General features: G+C 42.1%; 1 long non-coding RNA gene across 1 annotated transcript in view; it reads right to left on the bottom strand.

The window, feature by feature from the left end:
• Nucleotides 1–23,234, bottom strand: part of LOC124255058 — a 32,514-nt gene extending 9,280 nt beyond the window's left edge. Inside the window, exon 1 of the long non-coding RNA XR_006892614.1 lies at nucleotides 22,174–23,234. This is a non-coding gene — a long non-coding RNA (uncharacterized LOC124255058). The remainder of the gene's footprint in view (nucleotides 1–22,173) is intronic.
• Nucleotides 23,235–25,291: the final 2,057 nt, after the last annotated feature.

Here is a 25,291-nt window from a genome sequence, read left to right as displayed (position 1 = left end):
CGACATGCGACTGAGAATCAACAAAGTGGTGGGCTACAACAACAAAATAACCATAGCCACAACCGACCAGAAGCCGGGTCTCAACCCCGATGTCAACGTCCCCCACGTACCACCTCCCACAACCGGTGAAACGGGTATAGTCGTACCACCCCCAGAGCCGAGGGTTCAACCAACACCCCACAAACCCAACCCCCACACGTGCAGGCGTCCAATCAGCAGCATATCGACCGTAAAACAGCGCTGGTGGTTGGGGGGATCGCGGTCGGTTTGGGTCTCATTTGATTAAAAATTCCTTAGCCGCTATGAACACCAGACCCGCCACGAGACAATGCTACCCAGGATGCCGGGCAGGGCTTCGGCGGCCTTACCAGTGTGTTTAGCTAGAGCTTCACCGAGTGATTTCAGGTGTTTTTTCACCCATTCTCTAACATCACCAGTGGGTGTATCCCCACTTGGGGTGTGGGTGTGCCCCCTGTCAGCGACATGACCAGGGTTGATATGATGAAGTCCAATGCAGTCAGAATGCTGGCGATAGTAATCCCTTGCTCTCGGAAGAGGATTCGGATCCTGTTGACCAACGTGATGTCTTCATTTAGGACTCGATCGATGGTTTCCCGCACGCAGCTGATCTGGCATCGAAGCTGTTCCCGGTTCGAGGAAGTGGATTCCAACCGAGTCCGTCTATCATCTTGCAAGTTGCGCAATCGTTCCTCGATTCGGTGCTTCATATCCTCGTCTTCCGTTTTGGTGAGTTTTACTTTCTCGCAAGCGATGTGCTCATCGATTTCGTTCAGTTTCCCCATTTTGTTCACGAGTTCTCCGGGCACACGTTTCAAGGCTTCGTCTAGGCCTCGCAGTTCTCGAACAGGAAATTTGAAACCCGGTAAGGGTTTGTCATGGTACATGGCCAATATTTTTGCGATACTGTCTGATGTTTCTTTGGCATCACCTTCACCGCTGAGTTCGGCCCTGATGTTTGGCAGATCTTGGACGACCTTCGGGGGAAGCTTAGGCTGTGCGCCACCGTAATCTATGAAGCCTAGTTCCTCAAGGGTCAGTTGCCCCCCATAATGAATGACTAGCGTAGACAAGGCAAGCGGTTTTCTCGTGCGCTTATTCACGAGATCGATCTCCGGGTGAGCTTTCAATCGCAGTGTGCCCTTCTTATCGATGATAAACTTGGAATAGTCCAGCCCCAACGGATCAACGTAGTTTCTATCTGACTTCCAGCGATGTAAAGATCGTCGACGGTTGATTTTAAAAGTTCATTGCAAATGGTGCCGCCCATGAATGAGGTGTCATCGTAATCCCCATCATGCGCACCAGCACCCATATCATCCATCGGGATGTCCTCATGGCCGCCTTCAGCCATTATTTATATTAAACTTTTATATTTTATCTATATAACAATGTATGGTAGGAAACTAGATCCTTTCCGAAGTTCAAGAGAGCCTCTAGGCGTCAGAGCTGTGTCGCCAGTCGGTGACCATCACCAACAATCCCAGCAAGATAGACCAGAACCAAACGCTGCTGGATTCCCCAACCTGGGTGAGAATGACCTCATTGTACCAGGCACGGTTCGACTGACGTTCAACCTCACGTTGACCTCCGCCAACGACAAACGCGAGCTCGTGCGGAACGTAGGTCGAGCCATCATCAAGAAAACCACAAATAACATCAGCGGTAACGAGGTGCTGAGCATCGATGACAGCGACATGTTTCACTGCTACAGGGACCTCTGGAAAAGTGAGGGAGAACGCGTCAATGACGTGTACCAAGGCATCAGCAAATCGACTCGGGGTATGGCTTCACGCAAGACCAGCTAGACAAGATCTCAGAGGGTGAAAAGGCCATCGCCCAAGTGTACGGGAACAGGTTCTACGTGCCGCTCGACTTCGAGTTGCTCACGGGGCACGCGCCGTTTTACCAGGCCGAGCTGGGTGATAGGCTTGAATGCGAGCTCACGTTTAACGACTACAGCAAAGAAGTGCGTACGCCGAACGGTGATGGGGCCAGTTACGCCATCGACAACATCTCTCTGCAGTTCGACATGGTCACTAGCCCGGAGCTGGCCAGGCAGGTTCGAAACCAGTACTCGGGGAAGGTGGCCATCCGGTACGATAGGGTACTGAGGCATAGAGCGATCAATCGGGACAAGAGCAACACGCTGTGGAACATCAACCTAAACGTGCCGGCGCGATCGATGAAAGGTATCCTGATCGTCCCCGTGGAGGATTATGAGCCGTTACGAAGGGACAGCGAGAAGTTTTTCAACCCTACAATTGAAAAGCTGGAAGTGACCATCGAGGGTGTGACCAACCAGCTGTTCAGCGCCGGTATGAGGGCACACCAGCAGTGGGACGAGATAAAGAAACTACCGACCTGGCACCAACACGTCATCAAGGACCTGGACCTATCCTCCGTGCAGATCGGTGAATACCTGACCACCAAGCACGCGCTATGGTTGGACATGCGATCCACGGATGATGATAAACTACATGGCAGCAGTCGCCGCATCGACAATGGCAGCGAGGGGATAACAATCCAGATTACCAAGAAGGCTCAACCCGCGGGCAAGTTGAAATTATATCTGTACGTGTTTATGGACGCGCATAGAGAATGGGAGATTCGTGCAAGCCATCTATTGATGGCCGCCGACCATCTACTGATGGCGGCAAGCCACTGCCTGCCGGCGAGCCATCTATTCATCTACCCCACGACCCGCACTCCGCCATAGTGTGCGGACAGACGGGCTGTGGGAAGACTGTTTTCGTGCTGGATATGCTGGAGGGGCACTACAGGGATGTGTTTGATAACATCGTTATCATGTGCCCTACTCTGCACATGAATAGAACGTACAGGGAAAGACCTTGGGTGATGACGGACCCGGACGTACACAGAGTCGACCTGGGAACACGTCTGCAGGACTGGTTGAAGGCTTATCACAACAAATTCAAGGGGGAGCCGACGCTGTTCATACTGGACGACTGCAGCGCTAATCTCGAGATAACAAAAAAGAGAGATATGCTATCGTACCTGGCCTTCTCCGGCCGGCACGCAAAGCACAGCATCTGGGTGCTAACGCAGAAGTTCAACTCGGTGTTGAAAGACCTCAGGGAGCAGACGCATTGGGTGGCCTTATTCCACTGCAAGGACAGGGATTCGTTCGAGGAGTGTTTGAGAGAGAACGATGTGATGAGCAAACTAGAACGAGAACGGGTGAAGAAACAGCTCACTGAAACTAGGCATGCTAAGCTCGTGCTCAAGACCGACCAACCCGTGGCCTATAGGGTGTTTTAGCTTAGCAATGCTTAGCAAATGCTTAGCAATGCTTAGCAAATGCTAAGTAAAACTTAGTGTTTAGTAGTTATGACTTTTTTTGAAGTGTTCATCGTGTGCAACTTAACCTTCATTTCGCTGTGTTTCACCTGCATCGGGTATTATATTATTAAAAGTAAAACTTGCTTATTACATTATAAGATGGAGTGTGATGAACTGCTAGAACAACTGTTGGTGCCGCAGGATCAACTGTTGGTGCCACAGGATCAGAGTGACGACAAGCGAGAGAGACTGGTAGCGCTGGCTGTTGGTGGTAAAGCCAAACAATACTTTGGGGACTACACTCCCCATAAAATTCACAAAATGTCAGCCGAAGAAATCGATAAGCTGTACGCGAGATACGAGGCTAGACTCGGGGCCGAGATGACAAAGACTATAGGATCGGCTATGACCCAGATCTACACTGGTATACCGTTGTACTTCCTTCCCATTCCCCAGGAACGACGACTTTACCTGTGGGAGGACCTTGAGAAAGACCCTTTTATTGAACACACCTTGAGCTCTATCAGTTGCGTGCTGTACCACAAATACGGTACGTTTTTAGCCCCGGTGACGGCGGCGATCATCACAGCAAAGCTTTGCCAATTTAAGGAGGGAAAAAATAGAAGTAATGGTATACAAGATGGATCAAGAAGTGACTCCGGCCCTAGGGGGGAACCCCCTACTAGGGGAGACCCCAATAGAGGAAACCCCAATGGGGAATCCACCCCGGGAGGGTTTCCCTTCCCATCCTACAGTCACCAGGAAGAAGAACCCTAAGAGAGTCGCTGCCGGTGGTTTAACCAAGCACAAGAGTAACTACCCTCCACTCCTGTGGATTGCAGGCCAACTGCTGCCGCGGCTCTCTCATTATTGTTATATAATAAACAACCACCCCGGGAGGGTTTCCCTTCCCCAGCACCACAACCACAATTAGAGGTCGACCCACATGTCATGTTATAGATATATATTTTTATATCATATACATAATGTCTGAGGGGAAAGCGTTCGTCAACGATGCATACCACGCCACTGTGGTCGCCAGTCTAGCCGTAGGGTACGCTCGGTTGACCAAAATGGTGCTTAAACAACCGACTATCAAGCTAGATTTCAACCTGCAGGATATGGGCATGCTCATAATGAACCTGGGTATGGCGATGGCCACCAAGGACATCCTCGTAAAACAAGGGGTCGTAACGGAAAATATTTTGAAGTAAATGTAACTATATATATAGGATGACTACGATCGCCATGATCGTTGGCGGGGTGTAAGTAAACGCCCTGGCATTTTCCGGGAGTAATTTCCTCTTCTCGAACCTACGGGGGTCGGACGCAGAACGGAAACGCCACGACATAGCCGTGGAGAAATTACAAGCCGCGCAAGCCGAGTACGTGAAGAAACGTATACAGAGGATCGATTTCATTAACGAACGACTCCGGCGTGAGAACCATGCCATTAAAACATGAAAGCAATAAGACTAAGTCCCCATATGAGTATACCAAAGATGAGACCTGCCCCGTACCGATGCCAGTACATACTTAGGGGGAAGACCGAGACCTGCGGTAGGAAATGTAGGACTGAGGGGTACTGCTGTTTTCATAGAAGATGTTTTGCGAACTACACGTGTTCCGTGTGCGGTATTGGAGTGAAATGTCACTACTGTTTATGTAAAGCCCATGGGGCAAACGTAGTCAGGCACCAGCTTATCTACGAGAAGAAAAAAGACTACATAAACGAATGTAGACAACTCCTTAGTATGGAGGTGTAATTTTTTAATGGTTGGAGGAGTAACCTCCCCTCCAGTGACCCAATTAGAGCCTGTGTACACCTAGGAATAATAATGCCTGCGTTCATACGAATTCCATCCCCGGCTTTTGGCCTGAGAAGCTGGTTGATGTTTCCGGGTAAATGTAGTATTGATAACATCAGACCTCTGGTAATTAGCAAACTCGAAGAGGAAATAAACGAATTGGGACACATCAACTTTCAAATGATTGTTACTACAAAGCAGGATGTATTCAGAGAACAAGTATTGACTGAATCAGCTAATATATATACGTGTATCCCCAACGTTCTGGAAATAATAAAACGGGAAGGCTATCCTGAAATCGATACGGTTATTCTGAATATAGAGCTGGGCAGGGAACTAGATTCGTGGTGAGTGGAGTTACCTTCCTTTTTGGCGTCCCAGTTAGAGATTGTATACACCTTGGTATAACAATGACTACTGTCCGATAGCTCAAGCAGATTGTGAGAGAACGAGGTGTAGTGGGTTACTACCGAATGAGGAAACCAGAGTTGTTGATATTACTCGGCATACAACCCCCTCCCACGGTAAAACAACTAAAACTCCGAGCGAAAGAGCTGGGGCTGACAGGTTATTCTCGTATGAGGAAGGCCGGGCTAGTCGCGCTGTTGCATGACCCCATAGTAAAGACCCACACTGTGAAACAACTCAAACAGGAGGCTCGAGAGCTGGGGTTAGTTGGTTATTCCCGTATGACGAAGCCCGACCTAATTGAACTATTGCGTCAGAATAAAGCTATTGACCTAGAGTTAATGCGCACTGAGCGCGCTGTAGGTAACTATCTGAGAGGCTGGTGCATGCATGTTGATAAGAACATAGACATCACCGACATCAAGCCTCTAATCGCTGATAAAGTCAATGAGGAACTAAACGATTTGGGAAGTATAAAGTTTCAAATCACAGTGAAAATGTCACTCGATAAAGAGCAGAATGGGGGGGATTGGGTCATTGAGTACGTTCAGCCTTACTTCCGAGGTAAACAAGAAGTCGTGACTCATACCGAGACTATAGACGAGTCAATCGATATCAGTTTTCAGCAGATACGAGAATACCTAGAACGCTACACACACATGGGTTCCAGGTGGGTCGTGGTTAAATCGATAAGGTCTATCTAGACATAGCTAACTACGTACCATTCAGAGGGGGTCGTACCTAGACTTGCCCCCCTACTACAAAGCAAAACAGGCCATAGTCAACATCAAGAATAGAGGAGACGATTGCATGAGGTTAGCTATCAGGTCAGCCTTGTTTCCAGCTGACACTAATTCGAACAGGCCTTCTAGCTATCCCCAAGACGATGGGCTCAACTGGGATGGTATAACCGAACCCACCCCCATATCCCAGATCACTAAAATAGAAAAACAGAACGACATAGCCATAAACGTCTTAGGGCACAAAGGCAACACAACGGTCATGCACAGGGTCAGTCCAATGTTGGGGGAACCCCAACTGGGGGCTGTTGGTCAAAACCCGTTGAGGCTGCTGCACGGGTACGACCCAGGGTCACACAAAACACACAGGAGCACGAGGCCTGTGACAACCACAATCACAGATGGTCGCCAGATGTGATGGGGAAACAAAAAGCAAACCCGTTGAGTGTACCCCAGGGTCACACCCCGAGGCCTGTGGGCTGAAAAGTTTCTAAAGTGTTTGCAGGGGGAAGAGAAAACTATCAGGAATGCGCTGCATACAGTCGCTCAAGCCGACCGGCTAGCTCACAGCTGCAGCACTCACTGTCATGTGTGTGATAAACCGATGAACGGCGGTGATAACCTGCTGAACGGTGATTCGGTGAGAGATCACTGTCATGTCACCGGTAAGTATAGAGGTGCCGCTCACAACACGTGCAACCTCAAGCTCAGAATCAACCCCAAGACAATAAACATCCCCGTGGTCTTCCACAACTTGAGAGGGTGCGACTCTCACTTGATCATGCAGCCCATCGCGAAAGTCGACGGCAACCTGACGTGCATCCCCAACAACACGGAGAGATACATCTCCTTCAGCTTGAATGGCCTAAGGTTCATCGACTCGGTTCATTTCCTCCTGTCGTCACTCGACAATCTGGTCAAGGCCAACGATACCTTCCCCATCACTGATCGATACACCGACGCCGAGACTCGACCCCTGCTGATGAGGAAGGGCGTGTCCCCTACGAGTACATGGATAGCTGGGCCAAGTTCGCTGAGACCCGACTGCCTCCCATCGGCCGATTTTACAGCAACCTGACCGACTCAACAATCACCCAAGACGATTACTCACACGCGATTAACGTATGGAATAAACTGGGCTGTAAGAATCTGGGTGACTACCACGACCTGTACTTGAGAACGGACGTACTCCTGCTAGCCGACGTGTTCCTGCTAGCCGACGTGTTCGTCTATCTTGGGATGCGTTTAGGAGGACGTGTTTTAAGGCTTGCGAGGTGGGATCTCCATGGCTGCCAAACACTACGCAAAAGCCAATAATCAATACGTGAAGGGCTATGACTCAAGCAAGCCAACCACTCACATCCTCTACCTCGATGCCAACAACCTGTACGGCTGGGCCATGAGCCAGTATCTACCCACAGGGGGATTCGAATGGTCATCACCCGAGATCGATGTTTTTGAGCATCGTGCCGGATTCGAACAAAGGCTATATCCTCGAAGTGGACTTGGAATACCCCAAGGCATTGCACACATCGCACAACGGCTACCCCCTGGCCCCCGAACGTATGAGGGTTAACCCAGACTGGATGTCTGAGTACCAACATAACTTGCTGGGTGGGCGGGTGGCAGACGTTGAAAAACTCGTGCCCAACTTAATGAATAAGACAAAGTACATCGTTCACTATCGCAACCTACAGCTGTACCTGTCGTTGGGTATGAGACTGACCAAAATACACAGGGTGCTCGTGTTCGACCAGAGCCCCTGGATGGAGCCCTACATCAGAATGAACACGGACCTGCGAAAGCTGGCCACCAGTGACTTTGAGAAAAACCTCTACAAGCTCATGAACAACTCGGTGTTCGGTAAAACAATTGAGAACCTGAGGAAACGCGTGACCGTGAAGCTGGTTCGGTCGAAAGAGGAAGACAAGCTCAGGAAACTGATAGCCAGCCCGGCATTCAACCGGAGCAAGATATTCACTGACGACCTGGTGGCCCTACACATGAAGAAGAGCTACATCAAATTCAACCGGCCTGTTTACGTGGGGATGAGCATCCTCGATTTACCCAAACACCTGATGTACGACTTTTACTACAACGAGCTCAAGAAACAGTACGGCACCAGGTGTGAAGTGCTGTACACGGACACTGATTCCCTGCTGATGGAGATTCGAACCGAGGACGTGTACGAGGACATGAAGAAACGCCTCGATTTGTATGACACCAGCAACTACCCCAAGGACCATGCCATACACAGCACGGTAAATAAAAAGTTCCTCGGTAAGATGAAGGACGAGTGTGCTGCAACCCCCATAGCTGAGTACATAGGCTTGAGGCCCAAGATGTACTGCATCCTGAAGGCCGACAATGGGGAGATCCGAAAGGCGAAGGGTTTTAAGAAGTACGTGGTTAAACAACACATCAAACACGCCAGATTCAAGGAATCCCTGTTCAAGACCCGCACCTTCAGGCATCAAATGAACACGCTTAGAAGCGACAGGCACAGGATATACGGACTGATGATAAACAAGACGTCCCTATCGCCGATGGACACGAAGCATTTGATAGCCATTGACGGGATCAACACGTACGAGTATGGGCATGAGAAAATTGAACCAAGAACATAGGTGTATATATAAATACCCTGTCAGGATGTCACAGAACCAAAGAAAGTTTGAGGCTATTTACTACAGCCCGCGTGGGTACTGGAAAGGAGCTAGCACCGTACATAAGCTTGCCAAAATGGCGCGAGTACCCCCGGACGAGGCCAAAGCGTGGCTTGAAAAACAAGCCCTGTGGCAGATCTATTTACCGGCACCACGCTACGTGCCTCGAAGAAAGTTTGGCATATCCGTATTCAACAGCCCACCAGGCCGACCTCCTGTTCCTACCCACGACCAAGGTCAAGAGGTACAAGTATGCCCTAACCATCGTGGACGTGGCCAGCCGCTACAAAGAAGCCGAACCCTTAACCGCGAAAGACTCGGCCCAGGTAGCCCGCGGATTCGAACGTATATACAAATGCAGCCCGCTGACATGGCCCACCGAACTGCAAGTCGATCCCGTTAGTCATACCGTACGGCACAATGTTACCCCCCAAGCAAAATATTTAACACTTACCAAGTAATCCCAATAGTATCCTGTAACCAGCTCGCATTAAACTGTTTCATCCACGTCAACACGACATAGTGTCACGTGATCAGGAAAGTGCTGGTTCGCGGTCATAGTCACACAATAGTGTCACGTGTGGCCGGGAAGTTAACTGGGGATTCAAAAGTAGTATATACGATGGTGGCGAGATCTAAGGGCCTGACAAAAGCTTTATGTATGAAATAGAGCTTTACAGAGGCTTTTGTTGGACTTGATCTCGGACAATCATTGTATATACTACTCTCCAGCGCTGCACATATTCTCGTTACTCATGCCACGTCCTGTACATATTCTCCTTACACACTCACTGTACATACTCTCGTTACAAACGCCCTGCACATGCTCTCGTTACACACGCCCTGCACATACTCTCGTTACACACGCCCTTATCATATTCTTTTTACACCCATCCTGCACACACTTTTTGTGGAAAGCGTTCGCTTGTCACACCGGAGGCCCATGGGTACAACGTGCAAAGCCCATTTCTGGTATCCCCCGCCGTGATGTTGCTGGAATATTGCTAAAAGAGGCGTAAAACCATACTCACTCACTCACTCACTCACACGCCCTGTACATACTCTTGTACACACGCCCGTTTCTCGTTACACACGCCCTGCAGGCATACTAAACCTACCCTGTACGACTCGTTACACACGCCCTGTACATACTCTCATTACACACGCCCTGTACATTCTCTCGTTACACACGCCCTGTACATGCTCTCGTTACACGCGCCCTGTACATTCTCTCGTTACACACGCCCTGTCATCTCGTTACACACGCCCTGTACATTCTCTCGTTACACACAACCTGTACACTCTCGTTACACACGCCCTGTACATTCTCTCGTTACACACGCCCTGTACATTCTCTCGGTTACACACAACCTGTACATTCTCTATTTGTTTGTTGTTTAATGGTTCACTGAGGAATATTCAGGATACATGGCAGCGGTCTGTAAAAAATCGAGTCTGGACCAGACGATTCAGTGATCAACACCATGTACATCAATCTTTACAACTGGGATACGGTGTCATGTGTCAACCAAGTCAGCGAGTCTGACCACCCGATCCCGTAAATCGCCTCTTACAAAAAAACAAGCATGGTTTGCTGAAGACGAGTTGTTACGACGTAAATTGTAATAAAAACGCAAATTGAAATACTTGCAGCAAATTGTAATAAACTTGACGTAAATTGTAATTAAAACGTTAAATTGTAATAAAAATTGACGTAAATTGTTATACGCAAATTGTAATAAAAATTGACGTAAATTGTAATACTTTTCGTTGCGGTAAAATGTTATAAATATTTACGTAAATTGTAATAACAGTTTTAATCACTCGTAAATACGCGGGTGTTTGTTTTTCGTTGCATTTCATACATCAAATAAGCTTGTTAGGGCGATAACTCAAGAAAGAAATGATGGATTTTGTTCAAATTTGGTACCAAGGTATATTGGCTAGATTCACCGACACAAGTGAAATGGAGTGACCTTGAGATAATTTCCAAGGTAACAGCAAAAATTTGAGGGTTTTGCCAATAAAAAGATTGTTAGCGCGATAAACCAAGAAAGAATTGACAAATCTTAACCAAATGACGAAAATAATATTCGTCCTGATATATAATCGATATAAACTGTCCTCTGTATCATGTCTTTTCGCAAATATATTTTGAGGTTTTGATATGTATAAATATAAAGTAGGGTGGGGTGGGGATGGGTTTCTAACGGGTATATCAAATCAAATCAAATCAATTAGACATTTGTATAGCGCTACATATCCAGAGAATGCTCGTTTGAAGAGGATGGTTTTGAGACACGATCGGAAACTGTTGATATTTTCCGATTTTCTGACATTTTCAGGTTATCAATTCCAGAGTACAGCACCCGGTCTGCTAAATGATCTGTCTTCGTATGTTGTGGTTCGGACAAATGGAATAGCCTAGCTGACTAGCAATGAAATGCATCACAAATTAAACTTCAGGAAACAAAATATGCAAGAAACATTTTTGTATGTTTGAGATTGGTAGAGGTCGGCTAGAATCAAACTTAGATATTAAACTGCACAAAAAGGCAATTTGAAACTACAATCGCTTGTTCAAATGACTCCCCATTCTGTTTACTGAAAGAACTCGAGAAAGAAATGATGGATTTTGTTCAAATTTGGTACCAAGGTTTATTGACGAGATTTACCGACACCACTTGAATTTTGTGACCTTGAGGTCATTTTAAAGGTCACAGCGAAGGTGTAACAGTTTTTGCACATGCCAAGCTTGGTAGCCGCGACCTCAGGAAAGTATTAATAGATTTTGATCCAATTTTATATCAAGGTGTATTGGCGGGATTCCCCCAACACCAATTGATTGGGAAACTTGTGCTCATTTTAAGTTCACAGTGAAAAGTGTTTTGCACATGTCTAACTTTTTAGGTCGAAAATACAAGACAGAATTAACATGTTTTGCTTAAAGGTAGTACCAAGATGCGTTGGGAGTATCGTCTAACGCCAGTCGAATTCAGTGACCTTCGGATTATTTTCAAGGTCACAGCGAGTATTCTTTGATATCTCCAAACCTAATGGATGGAATTTGTTCGCATTTTGTATCAAGGCATCAAATGACAGTTTCGGTAACGTTTACATAATTTTCAGGGTCAGACAGAGGATAATTGCTACATTCAGATATCGACATGTGGCGGGGGTAATAGTTATATGCTTGTGACAAACGCTTTGTCATTACTAATTTTCAAATTTTTGTTAGCATATGGTTTCTATAATTTCATGTTAATTCTACCAGCTGTGAAATTATTCGTGACACGTCTTAAAAAAGCCAGAGATTATTTGTGTATGTTTCGAAAATTAAAGTTAATTGTTTTTCATTATGGAGTTGACGCAAGGACATATTTTACGAGCAATAGCTTTCAATAATTTAATTTTATTTCTATTACATTTTGAAGTTCTTCATAGCATATCCCAAAATACCAGGATATTATTTGTTAACGCTTTGAAATGTACGTTTCTTTTTCTTCATTTTCGAATTATTTTCAATGTTGACGCAATGACATATTTGAAGTTAATTTAATGTTTTAATCATATGTGATTTATTATGATTTATGTTTCGATCATACATTCATATATTGCGTTGTCATAGATTAACCTGGTTCGTATTATTTTCTTCATCATATTACTACATATTATTGTATTTTTATGAGAGGGAATTTTAAGTTACATTTGCTAAGGATGTCATAAATCGCTGGCGCCTGGTTATTCCTTGCCACATAGCAGTCAATCTGTCTCCTCATTTGTTGTATTTGATTGATGCATTTAAAATAAAATGTAGAAATGATATTGAATTGCATCATTTGCTTCAAGGAATCGATCAGATGTGCTCGTTATCAAAGTAAACTCAAAACTTCTTTCTGTAAGGTATACAGTGGAAGTTGACACCTTAATTGTTATGGGTAGACCAAAGAAATCATTTATTTAGTTTCACCGCTCAAAATACAACAAAGAATTCAACGGGTGGCATTTACCTCAAAGAATGATAATAACAATGTTTATAACATACGAGGGCAAATTTATCGGGGATAATTTGTTTTCATGCTATATGCACCGGGTAAAATATCACTTTGTCATGGTGACATGACATCATGAACAATATTATGACGTCACGTTGCTTCTAAGAAGCCGCCTTCTAAATACAACGATGACGGGGAGCCTGCCTTTGTTGGAAAGTAGATTATCGCGTAATTTCCGCAATTAAAGACTTCGTCATAAATAGAAAATTATATTCGTGACCATAATATGCTAGGTTAACGAGCTAAATATCGGCATATCCCTTCTCTGATTTCGAAAATACCAAGATTTAGGCAGTTGTGTTGTAAACTGATATTTATCTTCTATAAAATCGGCTATATTCAAACCATGAGCAATGTCGTAAAATAATGTCTGATGACAGTTACCAACGTCCCAATAGTGTCCATATATTTTAGAAATCTATAACAATAAAGCACAACCTCACTACTTTTTTTGATAAATGACAAAGGATTAATCAACCATATTAAAAGGTTTCCAGGGTTGAAGGTCGAAGCTCATTAAAATCTATTGCCAGCTCCCTTTTAGAGACTGATAAAAGGTTCGAAAATGTGGGTCATAAATGCATGAAAGTTTTTATTGTTGTTCATACCCGTTAGGCCTCCCGCCTCTACATGTATTTGAGATATAACCGTTAGAACCACCACCACCCCCTCTTAAAGTATGCTAGATATACCGTTAGAACACACCACACCACTTTTTTGCCCATTTATTCAATTGGGCTAAATCATAGTTGAGAGTTGCCTCTATGGATTTTACATATTTTCCCGCAACACCGATTGATGTGTCATCGGCCAACAGTATTGTGATATTTTGTAAATTTCCAGGTAAATCATTGATATATACAAGGAACACACATTAACCAAGGGCAGATCCTTGAGGAACCCCTGCAGTAACATTTAGTTTTTCATAATGTTCCATTAACAGAGACACACTGTCGTCTATCAGGGCCCGGTTGTTCAAAACTCGGTTATCTTTTAACCAGTCGTTAAGTACATTTAACCGACTGTTACCTAATAACAGAGGGTTATCTTGTTGTTCAAAACTCTGTTAACTTTTAACAGGCTGTTAACGTGACGTTAAGTTAACACACCTAAGGACCGCCGCTAACTTTTTAACAGTGTGGTTAACTCCCAAATGGCGTTCATGGCTAACACTGCTTTCATGATGCCAGTTCAGCAAAGAAAGGATAGGGTGTATCGTGGACTGGACTTCGATATTGGAAATTATTCTGACGAAGAGTTACATACGAAACTGTATCTATGCACATCATAGGAACTAAAATACATTTTGTACAAGTACATGATGCCTACGTTTCATCTTTTAACACTTGTGGAAAGGTTTATATATGCTTTACTACACTAAATGTGTGAATTTCTTCTGTAAATATTATTCAAACAAACACTTTCAAAGAATCAAACACGAACACCCTATACCCACGTATGATATGATATTGAACAAGGCTACATGTAGATAATTAAATTAGTTTCATGAAAAAATATCCGAACGATTACATTATGATACTGAAAGTGTAATCGGCGGGATATGGTGATTGTGTATACTCTTAATCTACCGACCTTCACCTCAGAGAAATTGCCAAATACACTCCCATTTTAAGATAGAGAAGAAGCCAGAAATGCCGATTATTACCGTTGTCGTTCTGCGTGATTTTGCGTCAGTCATGGCGTCACGCAGCACAGAAACTTGACAGTTTCGTGTAAACACATCACATTCCTGTATTGTATCTATTTTTAGTTTCCTATTTCTTGCTACTATGTTCTTTCCATGCAAATGGGTGTCTGAAAATTTGCGAAAATGCTGCACAGTGTAAAGTCTGAAATTTTCTTTGTTTACATTTCAAACAGGTGTTGTCTTTCGAGCACAGCAGTTGTTTCCACCCCCAATATCTTTCGTTTCACTTTATCTAGACACTTGGTATTGGTGCCAAAAAGACCAGTTGTAATTAGATTCTAAAATGTATGAGGAATTCAGTAGGGCTGGGACGAGTAGGAAACAATGGAATCGAGTACCCGCATGTACGTACCCGAATCGGAATCGAGTACCCGGAAATGTAAGAAATACATTCGGGTCAACTTTCTGAATATTCAATCACGATTTGACAGAGATTATTGTAGAAAACTTGAACAGTTGGTAATAAGACATTAAAACTGACCCAAAGCTATTTAATTTACGTCTGTTTAACCAATATAGAGAGTAACACCATTACTTACACTCCTCGTTATAACAACGAACGTTTTGTTCCTGCTGCTACTGTAACTTAACTACTCACTGCACATGCACAGATACATTACAGTCATTAAAACTATGCTCCATTAATTGGACAATACCAATGATGTACGAACCCGTGAATTTCCGGGTTAGAATATGGATCGTCAGTAACCCATGCTTGTCGTATGAGGCGACTAAAGGGATCGGGCGGTCAGGCTCGCTGACTTGGTTGACATATGTCATCGGTTCCCAATTGCACACATCGATGCTCATGTTGTTGATCACTGGATTGTCTGGTCCAGACCCGATTATTTACAGACCGCCGCCATATAGCTGGAATATTGCTGAGTGCGGCGTAAAACTAAACTCACTCACTCAATGATGTAAATGTGTGTTATGTCAAAAATGAAAAAGACAAGCTATTGTCTGCCCTTGTCATTACAGAGCTCTCTCCCTTTCCGGATACTCGATTGCTAGAAATAGGACTCGATTCCAGCTGTACCCGACCCGGATTCGAGTACCCGAGTACCCGTCCCAGCCTTAGAATGCAGTGATTCGTGAATATGAAATACAAGTGATGTAATTGGCGTTTCAATACCGGCCTTCGCGAAACGTGATTTTGTAAACACTATCCAATAGGGCGCAAAGTGCACTTGGGCGTTCGTGTGAGTGTATTTATGAAAACATCTGAACACGATTCCAGGCTTATCGGCTACGTTTCAGAATTATTAGTGATTTTATTAAAAACTGATATCATTGTTAATTAATATGCTATTTTTGAAAGTCTATACTCCAAGTAATTATCCGATTTTGTTTTAATATGTCCGTCTGGCATCCCTTCCCATTATTTTTTTACAAATCATTTCAGCAATAGGCCTAATTTCTTTTTCATTCTTCGAATGTTTTAATTGAAGCAAATAATCTTTTAAAAATGCTGTAATAATTGATGAAAACTTAGTTAGCATAAACATTGCTCTCGCAACTGATGTGTAGGAAAATAAACATAACATTATTATGTATCTATTTTCTGTTGTGAGTGATATGCAGGCCTACTTCGTTGTCACTTTGATTAAATGTTATATTTGAATATCAAAACCTTTTTGTCACAGCGAACACAACACTATCTCTTGTCATATTACACGATGATATTTGGAATTTTTACCTTATTTTATAACAATATCTGAATGCTAATGTTATACACTGATAGGCTCATATAAGGAATACTATGGCACAATAGTATTTCTGTGCCGAATCGTTGCAGCGTTCTATAATACACTTATGAAATATAATATATGTTTTCCGACCGTGAAGTCATTAACAAGAATTATGCATTTTTTGCAGTCACTTAGGAATTGAACTAAATGAAGGTTCATCTGATTAATGAGTATCGAGGAAATTATGTTCATCTATAAATTAGACGCAGCTTCATGTTTTTCAAGACATCTTTCCGGACTATGCGTCTGTGAAGGCGTTCAGATAATGACGATTTTGCACAGTATTATTCATGAGATTCTTGTCAAAAGTAAGGTCGGATAATAGATCGATTTTATTCAGCAGTGTTGGCCCTGGGGCCTATAGTACGATTACAGTTTGATTAATTGTACGTGGTGCTAGTAACATATTAAGTTTCTATTGGTATTGAATGCATATTTCAGATAAAAGCTATTGTATTAATTGCACAACATCTATATTGTTTGATGTTACAAGATTTGGCAATGTGCGTTCATACATTATAATTTTGACAGACTTGGCAAACAATTAATAAATGATATTGATAGCATCTTCACGACTTGGCCATACAGTCATGACAATTTAAGGAGTGAAAAGTGAGCGATAGGTCTTGTGGGAATTCAAAGATTCATTAAGACTGTAGCCGTCTAAGCGTAACTCTGTGTGTAGTATTTATACATTTTCTATCCACTGACAACATGCTTCTAATATTAATATTATTTTCATCGATTCATCATATTTTATTTATAGCTGTGCTATAGTTTTTCATTAAAATGTCTTTTCTGTTGCTGGAATTGAAGTAAGTCCCACACATAGCTGGGATCATATGCCTTTGAAATATAAATTATGCAAACGGCTGGAACCTTGTGTTCCAATACAAAACGTTCGTAACGCTACGACATTCGCATGCCTATGATAAACTATAGAGTTGGCCTCAACCATTGACTGGATTACATTCTTTTCGTCAGCAGAGAAATTTCGACTTCTCTTTTTCCTTTGGGTGCAGGCGACAGTATGCGTTTCCATTTTTGGTAAACCGGAAGTAAACAGAAAACGGAACTATGGGATATATGGAAGCTAACCAGTGACGTTAACCACACTTTGACGGTGACGTTAGCAAACGGCATGACTAAAGTACTGTCGGAAATGCTAGAAAAATGCTTTTTAGCCTTAATATCTTTATAAAGGTGATAAATGTACTATGTTGTCAATATATCAACTCGCCTATTGTCTACCTAATTTTTATTTCAATCGATTTAACATTCCCATGCATTTAAAGGGCAGGTTACAGGAGAGAATTTGGTACCAAAACAGCAACTTAAGATTTTTTTCAGAGTTCAACAACAGAAATCTGAAATAGTCTTTACATTTATGCTAATAATACAGGTGGTGTAAAAATATGAATTAACGTTTTTCCTAAACCAATAAATATTCAATGTTTGTGTTACTTTACTTAATTATCGTTTCTTTATTGAAGAAATATTATTATAAATGTTAAGTCTTGATAAATAAGTTTCCCGTCATGCATGCACATCTTTATCACAGCGTCCACTATGGCCAACGATTTGCAGTCGATTGTTGCAAAGGTTTATAGTTTTTTTCTGCTTAAAAAAAAGACAGAGGTAAACCTTTCATTAGTTTAGAAAGGGTTTATTACAGAATTTGTAGAGCTGTTGGTATGTCTTACCAACAAATTTACAATATTGTAAACAAATCAGACAAGACAGGGACCGTCTCAAATGCAAAACCGGGACGTAAAACCATCCTTGACAACTTTGACAAGGGAGTGCTTAGACGGGCGGTCTACAAACTTTATGAGAAGAAAAATATACATATTCTAAAGAAGCTACACCAGTGACTTCGTTAAATCTTTGGCTAATGTTCACAACTAGATTAAACTGACCGAATTACATCCATATGTTTTCAATGAAATTTACTGTTGACATGCAAAACATTTATTAAAACGTTGCACATTTCTAGAATCAATCGATAAGATAACACAAGTGATTGGACTCTTTCCAAGGTACAGTAATTCGTATGTTTATTTCAAAACAAACACACATACACAAATGATCCCTTACATAACCGATACGTATACTATACGTACACATATTCAACATTTTGCAGAAAACATCTATTGAGATGACCCCTCGCCCGAGCGCGTGCTCAGGTGTCAATTTCATCTGTCGATACCGTGGATGCTGATGACGTAACACAGGCAATTAATGTTTGTATCAAATAACGTCCCACTACCCCTTATTTTTCTAAGTTTTTGGTATTTTCATCAGTAAAAACACATTTTAGGGCATGTCTCACAATTTATTCTCTCGGTCTACATTAGGTAGATGTTTCTTGAAGTGATATTTGTTATTTAAGTAACTGTAATACCTCTGAATTTTAAATATAAGTCAAAAAGCATTTTTCTAGCATTTCCGACAGTACTTTAACCATGTTCTGAACAACACATATTTAACGTTCGGTTACCTAACGGCCGGTAAGGATTTAACCGGCCGTTAGGAGTTAACCGGCGGTTAAGATAACCGAGTATTGAACAACCGGGACCAGATAGATAGTTAGTTAACCAACTAAGTACGTTTCCACGAACACCATCATTTTCTAATTTGTGCAATAAACCTTTATGCCATGCCCTGTAAAAAAGCTTTTGAAATATCACAAAACAGCATACAGTAAAGGTGGTGATTATCTAGGACTGAGCATATATTATGATAAATGTCTATGTTGAGATGTAGTAGAATGACTAGCAGTAAAACCTGACTGGAATTTACTTCAAATGTTATGTTCATGGAAATGGTCGTGCACATGCTTTACCATTATTCTTTCAAGGATTTTCCAAAGGATAGGTAATATTAAACTAATAGGTCTGTAATTAGTTGGGAGGGATGCATTTCCTTCTTTCAAAATAGGAGTAACATTACCCGTTTTCTACAATGTAGGAAATACAGTCACTCAGTGATATATTATACAACAAACAAAGAGGTTCAGCTATAGATGTACAATTCGTTTTAACACTCTCATGCTAATGCCATCAGGTCCACTAGATTTGTTTGCTGGTAAGGTCTTATCAGATACCTCCTTTTCGGTAACAATGACATTTGTTATACATTATACATACAAAATGTTCATTTAATGTTTGAGCTTTATCCAAATCTGTAAAACCTGAAGGTATCCCAGAATCATCAGTGACAAGAAGGGGAGGGGCCCCGATGAAGTAGTAACAACCTGATTGAGTAGACTGAGGTGATAAATAGTTATCAAAAATAGATTAAAAGTTTCCCTTGGCTATTCTTTTCAGATTATTTACTTTATTCCTTTGCTTTTTGTATTTAAATAGCTCAGAAGTATTCAGAGATCGAAATGCTTTTTTCCTTAGACGTTCTCATTTCTTTTAAGTATGTTACGAGGGGCGTTGAAAAAGTAGTCAAACTAACTATATTCTCGATGTCCAATATTTGAAAAACAGCTTCCATTTTATTTTGAAGGAATCATTAGCAAAGTCATATCCAAAATTTCATGTGGGTAATGTGGTTAACGAGATATTAGTCATCACAACATTGGGGTATTATGTTTCTTGCAAATTTGCAGAAAATGGAAAACGATCTCCCATTGGTATCTAGTAATAGTAATAGTCCGCTTATATGGCGCTCACATCCAGGCACATTGCCTGATCACGGCGCTACGTACATTACTATCCCTGATCATAGGACACTATCGTAGTTTCCGATACTTTTTCAACTCCCTGGGGACTGTACAGCCATGCTGCCTGTTAGGCGCAATGAACTAAACACTCACATTGCCAGCACATACTCACGGGTACCCATTTTACAGCTTGGTGAACTGAGTTAGTGTAGATCTAAGTATCTTGTCCAAGGATACTACGCAAATGTGCCCCATCTCGGGACCCGAACCTAGGTGCCTCCTCGAAACAGGCCCTTCAGCGTGATAGGCAGACGCCTTACAACTGCACTATTGCGCTATCTCTTGGATAATGGCATACCCTCAGATAGTATTATATAAAATATGTTCAGCATAATATTGGATGACTTCCCGTCATCATCAACATTCAAAGATTTGGATTGCTGGATTTACATTTAGACGGGGACTGAGGACACCTCATTTTAAATTTTCAAAACCTTGTGTCCAGATATACAACATATTGAGAGCTGACACTTGTGTGACCATTCAGTATTTAGTTTGAACCCTTGACACCATGTATGAATAAGTGAAAACTTTAGGATCAGCTATATCCTTATGATGACGTCAACTGAAAGGGGGTGGGTAGAGTCTCCAAAACAAGCCCTTTCAGTAAACATGAAGGGGGAGTCACTTGAACAAGCGATTATAGTTTAAAATTGCTTTTTTGTGCAGTTTAATATCTAAGTTTGACTTTTACCAACATACAACATGTTTTTTGCATATTTTGTTTCAATTGGTGTAGGGGGATTCCCGCCAATACACCTTGATATAAAATTGGATCAAAATCTATTAATTCTTTCCTGAGTTCGCGGCTACCAAGCTTGGCATGTGCAAAACTGTTACACCTTCGCTGTGACCTTTAAAATGACCTCAAGGTCACAAAATTCAAGTGGTGTAGGTAAATCTCGTCAATAAACCTTGGTACCAAATTTGAACAAAATCCATCATTTCTTTCTCGAGTTCTGTCAGTAAACCGAAGGGGGAGTCATTTGAAAAAGCGATTGTAGTTTCAAATTGCCTTTTTGTGCAGTTTAATATCTAAGTTTGAGTCTAGCCGACCTCTACCAATCTCAAACATACAAAAATTTTTTTTGCATATTTTGTTTCCTGAAGTTTAATTTGTGATGCATTTCATTGCCAGTCAGCTAGGCTATTCAATTTGTTTCAACAGTTTCCGATCCTGTCTCAAAACCACCCTCTTCAAACGAGCATTCGACTAAGCGCACATGAGCAGGGCTCTGGATATGTAGCGCTATACAAATGTCTAATTTGATTTGATTTGATTTGATTTGATTTGATATACCCATTAGAAACCCATCCCCACCCAACCCTACTTTATATTTATACATATCAAAACCTCAAAAGATATTTGCGAAAAGACATGATACAGAGGACAGTTTATATCGATTATATATCAGGACGAATATTATTTTCGTCATTTGGTTAAGATTTGTCAATTCTTTCTTGGGTTATCGCGCTAACAATCTTTATATTGGCAAAACCCTCAGATTTTTACTGTGACCTTGAAAATTATCTCAAGGTCACTCCATTTCACTTGTGTCGGTGAATCTCGCCAATATACCTTGGTACCAAATTTGAACAAAATCCGTCATTTCTTTCTTGAGTTATCGCCCTAACAAGCTTATTTGATGTATGAAATGCAACGAAAAACAAACACCCGCGTATTTACGAGTGATTAAAACTGTTATTACAATTTACGTAAATATTTATTACATTTTACCGCAACGAAAAGTATTACAATTTACGTCAATTTTTATTACAATTTGCGTATTACAATTTACGTCAATTTGTATTACAATTTACGTTTTTATTACAATTTACGTCAAGTTTATTACAATTTGCTGCAAGTATTACAATTTGCGTTTTTATTAAAATTTACATCGTAACACGAGTTCTAACACATATCTTCGCGGGTTCTAACAAAATAACAAAACCAAACGTAATGCTAAATAAATTTTCACTAACCTCGCTTAATGAAACTTCTGGCGCCGGGAACAGAAACACTGGAGATAGATGGAGGTGACCTGTAGATGTAGCACTGACCGCCATGATGGATCACAGAAACACAGACTTCATCCCTCGCACAGATACCGGCACATTCCTGCTCACTCTCCTACTGGTGGATGCTGGTCGGTGTCTGGGTGGCATTGGCGTTGTCCATTAGGATGAGTTTATTAAACAGACTTCTGGAAACAAAAGCCTCTTTTGCGAAAACCTCCTGCAAGAAGAGGGGGATAAATACCAGAAGATTCATTCCTCCTCCTCAACTCCAGATACCAACAATTGTAACAAACTGTCCTCATGGAGTGAGTAGCTCTTTTCCAATAAACAGTACACTACTTTCTGGTGCTGCAACATATAGTTACACAGAAAACCAAATTCCCTATTTAATTATTTATTAGCCACCAAACACTTCATGATGCATATGCGCAAAGGTTGTGCGGGATCCAACTGCAAGACAGCATGCATGTTGAACCAAACAAAACTGTTACCAAGGATGTAATTACACTCGTACTTGGGTAAGAAACACTTGAGTGTTCTCCTGAGTGACTGTCATGTAATATTCCTCAAAGGTTTGGCGCAAACACGATTAGCATATTCATGGTTCCAAGTTGGCATTCACTGTCTTATTGTTTGATTTCCATTCTAGAAGTTGATGAGTCAATAATGATGCATACGACTCTGTGGAGAACAACTTCTTGTTTATTGTATAGAGCGACGTTTCAGTTTGATAAGAAATAAGAATAAGAATCTATCTACTCTGAAACGTCGCTCTTTGCAATAAATGTAAAGTTGTTTATCCATAAAGTGTATGCTTCATGATTGGATGTCTTGACTTGGTCTCCAGTTTGGTGATTTGACCTGCCTTGGCGTGTGTTTGTGACTTGACTTTCTTTTTGACTTCTCGTATCACCACTGTTTGATGATTGGATACATTCCCGTTTCTGATATTATGCATACAATGCATACAATACAATGCATCGATGCTAATCAATACATAACTGGATTGTGTGGTCCAGACTCGATTATTTACTGACCGACGCTATATAGCGAGAATACTGCTGAGTGCGGCGTTAAACAGCCATCCAACCATCCAAGGACTGGCATAATGTAGAGGGAATAACAGTAAATGCCCTCTGGAAAACCTTTCAGTCACACTTGCATAGATAAAACATGCAACATTTCGTCACAAAAACCGACAACGATTCATCCACAGCACTAAAGCATGCGCAGACAGTGACAACAAACAACGAACCCAGTCACTGTAACGCCTGTACTACCATTCTCAAATTTCTGAAATGATAAAACAAACAGGTTGGTTTGAGAGAAAACGAGACTTTAGCGAGAACCAAGTTTCACGGAAGCTTCAGGCCTCCCAAAAAGCGGCGACAAGCCAAAAAATAATTCTGTTCCGCATGTTCCCCATCTGGTGGGAATTCCACAACCGCAGTGGTTGTTTTGTTATCTCCTCACGTGACAACATCTCAGGTCGGCAAGAAACACGTGTTTTATGCACCACCACGAGACGTCGCGAGATCTCGTTAAGAGGTGTTTCGAATCACTGCAAAAAGTCCCTGATGAAAGAGAAACTAATGCGCCGATGGCATGCCCAGACGCTTCACAGCTTCGGGAAGTGCTTCCGCCATGCCAGACATATTAGAACTATCTTTTGCTTCAGGTGTAGTTGTAGCGTGTGAAAACGTGCTCATAATTAATGGTACAAGAGTTCAAACTGGTGTGTTGAATATCTGCCACGGGTTGTACAGTTCCAGAATACTTCGGTGCCCCGAAAATTGGTGTATATGTTCATTAACACGTTTGTGGGGCGGTGGGGTATTTTACTAGAACACGCGTTCGCGCGTCACCTCAATGGTTCGGGTTCGATTACCCACTAACGACCACTGCACATATTGCAACTAAAACGCTATAGTTCCCCCGTATATGAACGGTATATGAACGGTATGTGAGTGAGTGATGGTTAAAGTGTCTGCTCGTCACGCTGAAGACTCGGGTTCGATTCCCGAAATGGGTACAATGTGTGAAGCCCATTTCTGGTGTCACCCGCCATGATATTGCTGGAATATTCCTAAAATATTTAACTGAGCCGATCTGCGACCAGAGTGAGAGACGAAAATATTTATTTGGAATTGAGTGAATATTGTTTAAAACCGCCTGACCCAAAAAAGGAACAGGAACATTTTTGTGTGGATAGACAACTTCTTTACTGTAATGGATGCTACGTTTCGGTGCTAACACATCATTTGCTTGATAAAGCTTTAGCATCAACACCGAAACGTCGCATCTATTGAAATAAAGAAGTTGTCTGACCATAAACAAAATTGTTCCTGTTCGTCATGCCAGCTTGGACCCGTGAAGACCCGACTTAGAATTGATCTCCAGTAACATATCCTTGTCGTAAGAGGCGACTAGTGGGATCGGATGGTCAGGCTCGCTGACTAGATCGATGCTCATGCTGTTGATCTCTGGATTGTCTGGCCCAGACTCGATTATTTACAGACCTGCCCCATGTAAGATGTAATTACCAAGTCTGACGTAAAACTGAACTCACTCACTCACTCACTGATACCAGCTTCTAAATGTCCCTCAAAGAATAACCAAATACGGAAGACTATCAATCCACCTTTTCAAAAGTAGATATTATTTTCAATAATTCACCCTGTTACTTAACAAACATGTTGGCGTCTTTGTCAAGGAGCGGGGAGTGGTCGTTTGGTTTCGTTGTGATCATTTCATTCGAAAAAAGTTTTAATGTTCCATTATCTTAAATTAATTTCGCTTGTTTTATTTATCTCAACGTAGACAATTTGTGTCCATGTATTTTGAGCCAAAGCGCCAGAGGATTCAATTATCTCATCGCTTTTTAAGATGCGTAACTGAATGCTGAAAAAACGTGAAATTGCCAGTTTTGTACAAAATGCATTGTTTGCTTGTTTTTAACCGCGCAATAAGCAGTTTTACAGCTATATCTCAGTGGTCTGTAAATAATTCAGGATAAACTATGGAGCATTGGGGTATAATAAAATTCGATAAAAGAACGAAAACGTGTATTATCTACATACAG

Source organism: Haliotis rubra, unplaced genomic scaffold (genome assembly GCF_003918875.1).
Source record: "Haliotis rubra isolate DU_JTF1 unplaced genomic scaffold, ASM391887v1 Scf590, whole genome shotgun sequence".
Classification (NCBI taxonomy): Eukaryota; Metazoa; Mollusca; class Gastropoda; order Lepetellida; family Haliotidae; genus Haliotis; species Haliotis rubra.
This window is presented reverse-complemented; position numbering and strand designations above follow the sequence as displayed.